Here is a 10,608-nt window from a genome sequence, read left to right as displayed (position 1 = left end):
ACTGCATTTCCTCCAGCGAAGCATTCTCTTGCTTGCTTTGAACACCATTTCTGCAACTCCTCCACCGAGAAGGTATTGACTAGTGAAATTAATCTCCATTATAAACACACACATAATCAATTTTAGCTACGTTTCTAAAAGTCAGAATTACAAATTTTAACTAAATTTTCTTTTATTAAATGTACACTAAGAAAATAATGTATTTGATAAATTAAAAAAAGTAAGTTGACATATTGAAAGCAGAACTTGTAACTGCACCATGTACTTAATGTAATCTTGCTGCCACAGATGTAAACTAACCCTGAGACCCCAAGTACTGTGGGACCTTACAGCAGAAGACAGCCTGGCTGGCCACCTGCGCTGTTTGTTTGGTGTCCTGGGATGGCCGTTGCCACAAAGCTCTGCTTCCCTAAAGCACATGCTGATAGCAAAGGGACAGAGTGAAGGGAGAAGGAGCAGAGAGGGGAGAGAAGAAAAGTCTTCTCTTGGGAGTGCTCCGCACCTTCTCATTTTCAGCTCAGTTCTACTCGGTCTCAGGCTGAGGCTGTTGTCCCACCTCCTCATCCCCACACGTCTCAACCAGGCTTCAGCGAGCTCCACGGCCTCTGTCCCGGCTGTGGCAAGGAAGGTGAAAATCCACTGCATTCAAGGGGTTTTAGCCATCTCATGTTTGAACCCTGAGTGACAGCTTTCAGAATCTTAAATTCTCCTAATTTGAGATACTATCTGACAGTATTTTAAAAGTTGTCTGGAGGCTAGCAATTCTGTTGAGAGTCTAATACAAGATTTTAATGTCTCTCAATAAGAATTAAGTAGTTTTTGTTCCACAAGGCAGAAACCATTGTTGGAACTAGGGACTGAATCCAACATACAGGCCAGACAACTGGTGATATAAACTTTCATGAATAATAAAAATAAAAACAACAATAGTGGTCAACATTCATTCATCATTTAAAATGTGCCATGCATCACACTAAGTAACTTGAGGTATTAAACATTTGATCCTCACACAATCCTAGGAAGAAGACATTATTATTATTCTTATTTTACAGATAAGGCAACGGGCCCATAGAGTTACCTGCCCAAGGTCTCACCCTGCACTCTAACAGCCAGCAGTGAGCTCAAAGGGAGTCTCTGCAGACTGAGAGCCACCTGCACCCCCCGAGACCATGCAGCAGAGATGACAGGCCTCCCTGCCGTGTAACAGCCTTCAGAGCTGCTGCTGAAATGCAGGATTTGGGACAATACACTTGTATGCATATAATTAATAATACATTATACCATAATAATTTTTTGGCTTTTCATTCAACACATATTCATTATTTACTATGTCTTCCAGGGGTCCCCAAACTTTTTACACAGGGGGCCAGTTCACTGTCCTTCAGACCGTTGGAGGGCTGCCACATACAGTGCTCCTCTCACTGACCACCAATGAAAGAGGTGCCCCTTCCGGAAGTGTGGCAAGGGCCAGATAAATGGCCTCAGGGTGGACGCATGCAGCCTGCGGGCCGTAGTTTGGGGACGCCTGTTTAGGCACTGATGTAGAAACAAAAAATTCACCCTAATGAGATTTAAGATGAAACTGCTACATTGAAATAATTATACATATTACCAAGATATGAAATATACAGAAAATAATTCACTAGTTATAAACCACCTCAACATAGCTATTATTATGATATTATTATGATTTTTTCCCCATGAGTATATTTGTTTTTACCTAACTTCTTGACAATTTAAAAATATATATATTAGAAAAGGAAAGGTGCTCATTTTTAAAAACTATTTTGCCTATTTATTATTTACTGGAATTTTATGGCATTATATTTTACATATTTTTTAAAAAGATAGTCTCAAGAAAAAGTACTTAGACAGTGTTTCTTAAGCATTATATATAATTTTAAACTTTTATATAAAAGAGCTAGTATTTCTTTCTTAAAATTTAGTTATAGTTAACTGCTTTTTAAAAATATCCAAATATTGAATATAGTATGAGGCTGGAAAGACAAGATCAAACACTAATTATATAAATTCTCAGGAAAAGGAAATCGTGATGGTTCTGGGACTTGCATCTATCACTAATGTGCTGTAGCCAGGAGAGCCCCCGGTGGTGACAAAAGAGGGAGACAGACATGTCTCGTGACATACCGTTATTCTCCATGGTGGTGGCTGTTGGAAGTGTAGAAGGTTCAGGTCCAGGTGGGTTGCAGGTGCACTGATGACAGGTGTGAGCGCTAGCACCTCCAATCATGGGAATAGTGTTATACTCTGCCATCACCACACACCTGTACTATGGACAGGAGGGCTCCAGGTGATGGGATTTAGGATGGAACCAGCGGTGTATCCAAGCACTGGGGGAGCATGCTTCTACTCCTGCAGCAGCCGGGCCGCAGCCAGATAGATCCCTGGCCATAAGGCCAAAGTGAGATATAGAAGCAGCTCTGTGTGTCTCCAACGTCCATCTCTAAAGTTGATGCTCTGGATTCCTATGAATGAGTGGGGTCTGAGGTGGACATACTGACCCCATAGCTCCCACCATCCATGGAAGCTGCAAGGCTCATAACCACAAGTGAGCTATTGTCCCCGGTGTTAGGTGCTAACAGGAGCACTGGGAAGTTTCCCTTCTGATGGCCATCAGGGAGCGGTCCCTAAGGTGAGCTGAGGTGAGGTTTGAGGTAGGGCAGTGGTCCTTCAATGCTGCTAGTCCCATGGGGGGACCGCAGGGCTCCTGTGTTGCACACTATTGGATTTGGTAAACTGGCAGGAGTCTTACATCAGAGTTTGGAGAAGGCATGATTTTAATAGCATAGCAAGGGGGAGTAGTGTCCATTTCAGCATCTTCAGTGTCTAAAGTAGGCTGAGTGATAGCATAGCAAGGGGGAGTAGTGTCCATTTCAACATCTGCAGTGTCTAAAGTAGGCTGAGTGATAGCATAGCAAGGGGGAGTAGTGTCCATTTCAACATCTTCAGTGTCTAAAGTAGGCTGAGTGATAGCATAGCAAGGGGGAGTAGTGTCCATTTCAACATCTGCAGTGTCTAAAGTAGGCTGAGTGATAGCATAGCAAAGGGGAGTAGTGTCCATTTCAACATCTTCAGTGTCTACCATGGCTGTAATGGGAGCAGGGCCCCATCCAGTTTGAGAGGCCGGGGGCAGCGCATCTGCCCTCGCCCAGGCAGGTGGAGAGAAAGAAAGGGCTGGCTGAGCGGCAGTGCAGGCAGCAAGGGCCTCTGATTTGTCTTCCCGGGTCTTTTCGCTCTGAACCCCTCTGTCCCCTAAGGTGCCCAGGTTTTTGTCATCAGCAAGCAAAGGCCGCTGAGGAGGTGGGGTCTGCTCACCTTGATCCTCCGGCAGTGGTGGCCTGGGCGTCTTGTGTTTGCAAGCAGAGGCCAGGACAGTATTGCTCCCAGACGGCTTTTCAGCATCTATCTCCTTAGACAACGTTAGTGAGCCTGGAGAGCTGGGCGGCTGGTCTTCACGCAGCACTTCTTGCGTGGGTTTCTCTGGCAGCTGCGAGCAGCAAGGGGCTCGCTCCCTCGGTCTTCGATGTCCGTGGCAGATCACTGCAAGGCAGGCTGTTCTGATCCAGATGTCTGTTACTCTCTTCCTGATCCTCTTCTTTTTTTGCCATCACTTTGGGGAGCTCTTCTGGGACCTTCACTTCCATCTGCTTTGGGCAAGGCTGTGAGGTGGGCCCGGATGGGACCAGCTTTACATCCTTGACTACCGGCTTAAGTGGTAGACTCGGCAGAGAAAATGCCCGCGCTGGGGGAGGGATAAAGACGGTTGTTGACTGTCGAAACTTCAGGGTAATGTGAGGAGGCCTCACAGGCTTCTTTGAAGGGTCTTCCCAGTTCACCAAGGGGAGGACCCCCAGAGGGAAGCGCGAAGTCTGCGAGAGAGGATAGTGTCTTCTAGGCTTGATGAAAAAGCTACATGGCAGAGGTGCACGACGCTGGTAGAAGAGCCTGGGACGAGGGCTCACGGCGTGTGCAGGAACAGCTGGGTGGACCTGGCCAGGTGGAGCATCATCACTGTGGCGGCAGAAAGCACTGGGCAATGGCCACCAGGCAAGGGACGCAAGGGACGGCGGCGGCGGAATGACAGAAAAACCTTCGAAAGCCAAAGGCCCATCTCGAACCAGTTGTGCGCCAAGCGAACCCACAAATAGAGAGGAAGCTGGGAGAGATTCTCCTTTCCTTCCTACTCCTCTGGAGCTCTAGCATGCACTGAAGTGCATCAGCCAGGAGCTTCTGATGTCTCCGTGGAAACGACAACGGTGAACGGTGCGTGCCCAAGTCAAGCACGCGGTGAATGGTGCGTGCCCAAGTCTGGCGCGGTGAAAGGCGCGTGCCCAAGTCTAGGGCGGTGAAAGGCACGTGCCCAAGTCTAGCGCGGTGAAAGGCGCGTGCCCAGATCTAGCAATCGCGAACGGAGTGATCAAAGGGCAAGGGGCGGGGCCTCACCACTCGGCAACCCCTTCATGACCTCTTAGCACCTGGGACCTCCAGCGGTGGAAGCAGATGTTTGGTGCCTAATGGCCCTCCAGCGGGTCTGTTTCAGACTGCCCTGGCCTCTTCTGCCAGACCTCACTCTGTCTGGCTGCCAGCTCAGCGGGCACTTTGGAGCCTTCCCTGCACTGCAGGAGTCCAGTGACTGCTCAAAGCTTGTGTCAGAGCCACCGGGACCCTGCTTAGATGTGGCCGCCGTCCTCTGGGCCTCCTTGGCTTCTCTGTGAGGCTTGAAGTCAGGTACACTTTCTCCATGGCCGCGCTAGCTGCCAGCCTTCACCAGTCAGGTGTGAGAATTTCTGAGGAGCCCACATGGAGCCTTGACCTGATCTGGTGATATTTACTAAGTGACTGAAAGAATCCGTTTCCATTTAATACAAATATGGCAGGTTATACTTAAAGGCTGTCTCTTGCACCATTTAATGTGATTATCCATATGTCTTTCTGCTTTAATGTGGAACATTGCTATTCCCACAGTTAGGTGAAGTCCAAAAGTAATCAGAAAAACAGTAACAGCTGCCATGCATTGTGTACTGGTGTGTTCAGGCATGCATTGACCCCATTTTCCTCATTTCACAGTTTGGAGAGGTGATGTTAAGTGGTTTGTCCAAGTTCACGGAAGTATAAAAGATTGAGTCAGTATTTGAACCCAGGTCTTCTTTATTTTAAAGACTTCCAAGGCTTTCTCCACTGTGCTTTATATTTATAAGGGAATATAACTTCTGCTTACATAATTTTATAATAAAAACTGGTGACCTTAATGACACAAAACTTTTCAAAAATATTATTAGGTTCTCCTATCCAAAAAAGTTGAACAACTGAATTCTTGCTTGTTCTATCATGAGTGTTGACATTCAACAAGCACTGGTCATCATTTGTCCCGTACATGTTCTTGTGATATATATATATATTTAATAATTACACTACCTCCTTTCTACTTTCTCGAACTGAATTTGAGAATAAGCATTGAGGTTTGCATTTATGGTCAATATTTATGTTTTTATGAAATTTAATTCAAAAGAAAGTTTTTATTACATGAACAGTTTTAAAGTAAAGAATATAGATAGGTAAGCACACAGAAGACAATAAAAATCTCCTATAATGTCACCAACCAGAGATATAATTGCTATAAGGAGTTTGGTAAATATCTTTCCAGACCTATCTCTTAAATTAAAATGGTACAGTATTATGCTTTTCCATTTGCAAATGCTGCTGCTCCCAGGCCCCACGCTTGAGCTGCTGGAGCTGGAACTCCAGGCGCCCTCGCAGGCTTCACTCCCATCCCTGTGCTCCTCTTCTTGCAGCCCGTGATGGCCTTCAGAGCTTCAGACTGGCTGCTGCTGCTCCTGCTGCTGCTCTGGGTGACCTGGCAGGGGTGCCCATAGCTGGCCTGGGCCTAGGAGCTGACGTGGACCTGCAGATCTAATGTTGCTTCGTGTGTGATGAGTGCCCGCTCACCTTGCCCAGTGGGACTTCCAGACTATCATTATGTGGGGACATACCCGTTGATTGCAAGTTCATTTTCAGTGGATTTGATCCCCCCAAATTCAGCATTTCATTTTGATGTACTTCTGATGAGTATTTGGAATTCTGAGGATCAAGTTCAGATTCACAATTACGTCAAGCCCCCGAATTGCCCTTGAACCATACAGTGTTTTATTGCGTAAGGTATCAGGACAACAGGACATTCTTGGACTGGGCTCAGCTGCATTCGAGTCAGAATAGCATCAATGCATGACAGCCATGTGGGAATTGGCTGGCCAACTCCCGGAATGGATGAAGGGCTGCTGGGGGTGTGTGTAGAGGGGGATGCGTCATCGCCATTCCTCCTTTTCTGGCCCATGGAGAACACAGACCCGAGAAGAATATTCCTGGACAGGCATATCTGAAGTGCGATGCAGCATTACTGAACCTTCACCACCACAAGGATGGCATTTCAATTGAGATTAAGGTAGTACCTGAAAACTGTGAGCAACAAAATCAAGCACGGACTTTCTCAGTCATCGGTACCATGGCACACTACTGGGCAGCACCTTCTCTGACTCCAGCTACTCTCAGAACTGCACCTTTGACACGAGCATTGGGCAGGGCTATATGATCATAATCGCTAAGATGGATTAGGGTTGACTTGGTGTTTGTATCGAACAGAATCATTGTACTGTGGTCCGCCCTCACCTGGGGTAGAAGCAGGAAGAGAGAGGGGTTATTCCTGGCTGTGCTGTGCTGGCATTTGAGTTCCATGTGATCGACTTCCACAGCCCTTCCTCTCCATCAGCATCGCCTCCCACTACAGTTCCCTGACTGCTCAGTGCTGAGTAAGAAGGGTGGTTGTTACCTCCAGTATCACCACAGCGCCTCGCTTCTGCATGAGACCTCGCTGGATTCCATGTGGGATTTAGGCTAAATGTATAACATAACATTGTTTTGGGATCTGGACAAGTTGTGCTGGGAATGGATATGAGTCTCCAAGAGATGTGTGTTGGAGAGAAACACAGTGGTCATTCCGTCCCACCTGGGCTATGGGGAGGTTGGCGCGGGTGGAGAAGTATCCGATTGTGCCGTGTTGCTGTTTGACGTTGAGCTGCTGGAGCTGGTGGCCAGCCTGCCTGAGGGGTACACGTTCATATGGAGTAGGGAGGTATTATCCAACTTCTTTGGAGAATCCGACAAGGATGGCATTGGAGGAATCCTCTTGGAAGAGTCCTCAGAGTATATTCATGCCCAGGTGGCCTCGGGCAAAGGGAAACTCGCTCCTGCTTTTGATGCTGAGGTGATTGTGAAGAATCTGTTCACCAGCCAGGACCGAATGGGCCTGGTGGGGTCACAGCTGAGGAGTTTAAACTCAAAGACCAGGAGGCCAAACACCATGAACTCTACGCATGACACCAAGCCCGCGTTGTGACAAAGCATGCCGTGAGGCATGAGGGTCTCTCAGAAGGCGAATTGTCAGCAAGTGGTGGTGGGTCCTCATCCAGGCTGGGTGGATACACATGATGAGAGTGCCAATGATGTTAAACAACCTCAGTGTGAGGTGCTTTAGTGTGGGCTGTGTAGGATATTGAAAAGGCCACACAGCCAACCATTGTTCTGTGGATCTCTGGATACTTTTGTTATTAAAGGAAAATGATGTCATACACAAGTTATAACCAACTTGGAGGGAACAGAAGAAAATGTGTCCAGGTTATCTACCTAAAGAAGATTAAGAAAATAAAATTTAACTTGCTTGTGTTTTACAGATAGGCTGAAAAAAGGGAGGGCATATTCCAGTGGTATTCCCAGAAAGTGTTGGAGGACTTTGCAGCAGCCTGTACAGTTTGTCCTGGTGTTGTCCAGCCCCCATCAGTGCCTTTTGGTGTGTCCAGCATGCTGTGCACGCACGCACACACACACTCACATGTGCTTGCGCTTTTCTTTTTTCTTTTACTATGTTAGTGCCTGAGGCGAGGCCATGGAGCCATTCTGAGCACCCAGGGCCAACGTGCTTGAATCAAGCCATGCCTGAGGAAGGGGAAGAGAGAGAGGAGAAAGAGAAAGAGAGGGAGAGAAGAGGGAGGGGTGGAGAAGCAGATGGTTGCTTCTCCTGTGTGCCCTGACAGGAATTGAACCTGGGACATCCCCACACTGGGCCAACGCTCTACTGCTGAACCAATCGGCTAGGGTCCACACATGCTTTTCTAGTTATGCATGTCCCACGCTTTTGTGGTCCCCTGATTGTCTGGGTACTTGGAGGTTAAAAAGAAAATCAGTGGGCCAAACAAAAGCCATCTAGAACCATGGATAGGGGCTCTGATTCTGTGTTTGCCACGTGACTTTATTGTGGGTAGAGCGCAGAGCGCATTCCTAGCAGCTGTGGCTGATGCAATGCTGTGAGAATACTCCAGCAAGGTTAAACCCTCCTAGGCACACTCAGGAGGGAGCTCGCCCGCTGTAGGGAAGTGACTTAGTGCCAACCAGGCAGCTCCCTGATCTTGATAGCCATTGGCTTTGAAGAACACGCTATAACACCCTATAGGCTGAACCTGTGTATATAAGCTAGCTTACTTCCTGAATAAAGCGGATCTGCGTCACTGAACCTGGTCCCTGGAGTTGGGCCTCTGTGTCTCCGTCATCCTCACCCCCGTGGGCCTTGTCCACATACTGGCGCCTCAAACAGGGACCCAACCAGCATGCAAGGGACGAGTGAGTGACCTTCTCCCTGACTCCCGAGCCCCACAGGCTCGAGCCCTCTATGCTCTATTGCAGAGTAGGCAAGTTAAAGTTAGTGAAAAGGATCTTTGTACCTACTGGGAAATCCTCTCAGGTTTCAACCCTTGGTTCCAGGACGTGCCTGTTTAGGACCCCAATACTTGGGCCCGAGCTTTCTGGTGCGTCCATTCAGCCAAAGTACATGAAGGACAAACCTTCCCTCTTGGCCTCATTCCTGCCCTGTTAGCGATACACACCTGCCTGACCAGTGCTCCTGCTGAAGACCCTCTGCAGGTTCCTAAGGTCCTACAGGCTACTCCTCTTTCAGAGGAACCCCTGCCTCCATATTCGCCTCCCCTTGTAGAGGAAGAAAAGGGTTGGGCCACCGAGTTTGATGGACTTGCAGCCAAGCATGCAGAAACGAAACTAGGTACATTAGAAACCGCGCCATCAGCTCCACTACCCGAAAAAGTGAAAGTCTCTACTTCTGCATTCCCTGCCTACTCTGAGGTAGTCCATGAAAATGCCATGCACTCAATTAAATGTTGGAAAACTGGTATTTCCATATATAACATGTTAAATTCTAAAAAAATATACAGATATATATTTCTTGCAAAAATAAAACTATACTATATATCTGTTTATTTATTTTGTATTACTTGATAATATAAATATATTATTAATACACTATTCTTCATGTAGTATTTTATTTTATAGTCACAACAACTTATTAAACCAACTCTCAGGTTTAGACATTTGAGTTACATTTATATATTTTATTACTGTAAATATCTAACATCCTTTTTTTTTTATTTATAATAAATTTTTTATTAATGGTAATGGGATGACATTAATAAATCAGGGTACATATATTCAAAGAAAACATGTCTAGGTTATTTTGTCATTAAATTATGTTGCAAACCCCTCGCCCAAAGTCAGACTGTCCTCCGCCACCCTCTATCTAGTTCTCTGTGCCCCTCCCCCTCCCCCTACCTCTCTCCCTCCCTCCCTCCCATGTCCTCCCTCCCCCCACCCTTGGTAACCACCACACTCTTGTCCATGTCTCTTAGTCTCATTTTTATGTTCCACCAATGTATGGAACCATGTAGTTCTTGTTTTTTTCTGATTTACTTATTTCACTCCTTATAATGTTATCAAGATCCCACCATTTTGCTGTAAATGATCTGATGTCATCATTTCTTATGGCTGAGTAGTATTCCATAGTGTATATGTGCCACATCTTCTTTATCCAGTCTTCTATTGAAGGGCTTTTTGGTTGTTTCCATGTCTTGGCCACTGTGAACAGTGCTGCAATGAACATGGGGCTACATGTGTCTTCACATATCAATGTTTCTGAGGTTTTGGGGTATATACCCAGTAGAGGGATTGCTGGGTCATAAGGTAGTTCTATTTGCAGTTTTTTGAGGAACCACCATACTTTCCTCCATAATGGTTGTACTACTTTACATTCCCACCAACAGTGAATGAGGGTTCCTTTTTCTCCACAGCCTCTCCAACATTTGCTATTACCCGTCTTGTTGATAATAGCTAATCTAACAGGAGTGAGGTGGTATCTCATTGTAGTTTTGATTTGCATTTCTCTAATAACTAATGAAGCTGAGCATCTTTTCATATATCTGTTGGCCATTTGTATCTCTTCCTGGGAGAAGTGTCTGTTCATGTCCTCTTCCCATTTTTTTATTGGATTGTTTGTTTGTTTGTTGTTGAGTTTTATGAGTTCTTTGTAAATTTTGGATATTAGGCCCTTATCTGAGCTGTTGTTTGAAAATATCATTTCCCATTTAGTTGTCTGTCTGTTTATTTTTATATCAGTTTCTCTTGCTGAGCAAAAACTTTTTATTCTGATGTAGTCCCATTCATTTATCTTTGCCTTCACTTCTCTTGCCATTGGAG

General features: G+C 46.1%; 1 pseudogene; it reads left to right on the top strand.

The window, feature by feature from the left end:
- The first annotated feature begins 5,819 nt into the window (after window positions 1-5,819).
- LOC136398480 (peptidyl-prolyl cis-trans isomerase FKBP9 pseudogene) lies at window positions 5,820-7,392 on the top strand (annotated as a pseudogene).
- Window positions 7,393-10,608: the final 3,216 nt, after the last annotated feature.

This window comes from Saccopteryx leptura, chromosome 3 (assembly GCF_036850995.1).
Source record: "Saccopteryx leptura isolate mSacLep1 chromosome 3, mSacLep1_pri_phased_curated, whole genome shotgun sequence".
NCBI classification, from domain to species: domain Eukaryota; kingdom Metazoa; phylum Chordata; class Mammalia; order Chiroptera; family Emballonuridae; genus Saccopteryx; species Saccopteryx leptura.
This window is presented reverse-complemented; position numbering and strand designations above follow the sequence as displayed.